At 39.0% G+C, this 3,136-nt stretch overlaps 1 long non-coding RNA gene across 1 annotated transcript in view; it reads right to left on the bottom strand.

Moving 5' to 3' along the window:
* The window catches only part of LOC106880403 (uncharacterized), an 11,613-nt gene extending 8,936 nt beyond the window's left edge, over nucleotides 1–2,677 (bottom strand). Inside the window, exons 1-2 of the long non-coding RNA XR_001410737.2 lie at nucleotides 2,592–2,677; nucleotides 1,994–2,073 (exon numbers count right to left, since the gene is read on the bottom strand). This is a non-coding gene — a long non-coding RNA (uncharacterized LOC106880403). The remainder of the gene's footprint in view (nucleotides 1–1,993; nucleotides 2,074–2,591) is intronic.
* Nucleotides 2,678–3,136: the final 459 nt, after the last annotated feature.

Raw genomic sequence — 3,136 nt, 5'->3', positions numbered from 1 at the left:
TTTCGTGCGGGTGACACGTAAAAGCACCCACTACACTCTCTGAGTGGTTGGCGTTAGGAAGGGCACCCAGCTGTAGAAACTCTGCCAAATCAGACTGGAGCCTGGTGTTGCCATCCGGTTTCACCAGTCCTCAGTCAAATCGTCCAACCCATGCTAGCATGGAAAGCGGACGTTAAACGATGATGATGATGATGATGAAAATGCACTTAGAAGGCTTTGATTAGCTGAAGGCTATAGTAGAAGACACTTGCCCAAGGTACCATGCTGTGAGACTCAACTCAGAACCATGTGGTTGGCAAGCAAACTTCTTACCACACTGCCACATGAAACTATTCTAACAAATTTCCATTTCCTAATCCTCTCAGGGTGAGGAGAGGGGGTTTGGGGATCATATACATATATGAACTTCTCAGTAAACCTGCTCTTAGCCAAAGCATTGGTGTATTAAAGATCTCCCTGTTGGCTAAGAAACTAGATACCTGTTTGCTAATGCCTGAAACCAGGTTTCTAATTACAGTGGTGGGGGTGGTTTGAGCTCTTGTGGATGCATACCATTTCCTTGTTAGGCTTCTTGTAGGGGTAAAACTAGCCCATGTTCAGGTCTAAGGTTACGTCCAAGAAATCAACAGCAGTCAGGTTGGTGGTAACCATTACGGACAGGCTGAGCTCCTTGAATATTTTTATCAAGTCCTTCCTGAACCTGTCCATGGTATGGCCATTCATATGGCATGAGATACCCAAACTGTTGTCCCTATAGAAGGTTGACCAGTGTGGATGGGTACATCTCTTGAGGGTATCCAGAATGTATTACCCAATGAGGTCAGCGATTTCAGCCCTGCCAAAGCTCCCCATAGAGACATTGAATAATGGATCACCTTCTTTCTTCACCCAGAAGGAATTGTCGTGGACACCAGAGTTGGCTTTCTGGCATTCATGATGATTCTGATATCAAGATCACTCATGCTGGTGTATTACTCAGCAAAATTTAGGGCCTTCAGGAGGAAGGGCTTAGATATGGAATGGTAGAAGTCAACAATGTCAAACTGGGTGAATCTGAAGGCTGATTCATTCACCATACCACAGAACCAGTTGATCACGGCTGCACTGGAGTTGCATTGAGTCAACCCTGTAGCCCTTCTAATGTCAGAGTTGATAGTATCAAGAATACACTTGCTAATGATACCTATCTCGCTTTTGGAGGGGTTGATCAACCTGCATTTGGGATTGGAGAAGAAATTGGGCTTATGGTCCTTAAGTGTAATGGGGGGGGGGTCATGTGGCGAGGCAATCCACACGATCCTCTATATTAAGGCAGGTGGCAGCGCAAAAAGTTGTTTTGCACAAGCATTTCTATAGCCAATTAGACGGATGAAATTTATGTACGCTTGATAATGTTACGCAAAACAGCCTTCAGACTTTCCCTATTAATTTCATCATCTTTTGAATTATGAACATATTTACATCATAAGGGTTTTTTCGTTGTAAGGCTTTCTTTTTTAGTTGATTTTCACCTAGCAAGACTTATCGTAGATGGCGTAATAAGTCACACCCGGACAAGGTTGGGTTATACTGCTAGTATATATATATATATATATACTATGGGCTTGGTGACTGTAAGGGTAACCATCCATAAAAATTTGTCTCAGTAAATTCCATCTGATCTGTGCAAGCATGAGAATGTAGACATGATGATGATATAATGATGACGATCACAATGACAATGATAATGACAATGATGTGGTGTGGGTGTATATGTATAACTTTAAAGAAAATATATAAGCAACAGTGAGAAAACTGAAAAACAGTACTTCCAAATAAAAGAAAAAATGCTTCGAATATTTGCTCTGTACGAGTTGCACAGATGTTTGTTTGTTACTTTCATCATTGTCAATGCAGTGAATCAGTAATTGGCCTCTTTGGAACCTGTGGTCAACAAAATAATATATAAAATAACAGCAATAAATTATAAAAACTTGGTAAAGGATTCACCTACTTAAATAAGAAGTGCTGGAACATCGATCCTATTATTAGAAAACCAGAACAAGAAATAAAGATAACATCATGAGAAAGATTCTGTAAAAGAAGAAGAAGAAGAAAAAGAAGAATGTTACATATTATATTTTGGTAGTCTGATATTTATCAATTATTAAACACACAAGTTTATATTTAGTACAATTGATATAAGTAAATCAAAACCCCTTTTCTTCTTCAAATATGACAGGATGATGGAACCAGAATAATCTTGCTGATGATGTATTACCCCTTTACTATTAAAACTGGCCATATCCAGCCAAAATATTCTCCCTATTTTATGTCCAAAAAGGCCAGGTTCAGCCCCTACTATTTCCTCCCAAAAATGAGCAATCACATTATGGAAACCTCGAAGCTACCAGATAATGCATGATTAATTCAAAACAATGTGAATAACTGGTGTTGGTTTTAGCAGTTTGGCAAAAGACACCAACTGAATAAGTGTCAGACTTAAAACAAACAAAAAAAAAAACATAAGCACTGAGCTCAACTTGTTTGACTAAAACCCTTTATGACTGCAGTCCAATGATTGAAACAAGTAATAGACAAAAGATACTCACAAATAGTAAGATAGTTATCACAATGAGATTCAGTGGAATACGAAAGATGTTCATAACAGTTGCCCGCGCTGCAAATGGAACACGGAAAAATCTGGTTAGATATGGGAAACAGAATTTTAATTTGACACAATGTAAATGTACGGGTTATGTAAATGGCACCCATTCTGGTGGCACGTAAAAGGCACCTGTCACACTCTTGGAGTGGTTGGTGTTAGGAAGGGCATCCAACTGTAGAAACAATGCCAAATCAGACTGGAACCTGGTGCCACTCTCTGGCTAACCAGTTCTAGTCAAACCATCCAACATTGAAAGTATACCAGCATTGAAAGCAGACATTAAATGATGATGATGATGATGATGATGATGATGACAATGAAGCTTTCCAATATTAATTTGGCAACCAAGGTGACAATCAAGGTGAACAGTTTATATATAAAGGATAACATCCTTTTAAGAGCAGAAAATATTTGCCAGCAGCCAGCTGGGAAGATGGAACTCACACCCCTCTAATATTACATAGGATGTAATATATATATATATATATA

Source organism: Octopus bimaculoides, chromosome 20 (genome assembly GCF_001194135.2).
Source record: "Octopus bimaculoides isolate UCB-OBI-ISO-001 chromosome 20, ASM119413v2, whole genome shotgun sequence".
In the NCBI taxonomy this organism is placed as follows: Eukaryota; Metazoa; Mollusca; class Cephalopoda; order Octopoda; family Octopodidae; genus Octopus; species Octopus bimaculoides.
This window is presented reverse-complemented; position numbering and strand designations above follow the sequence as displayed.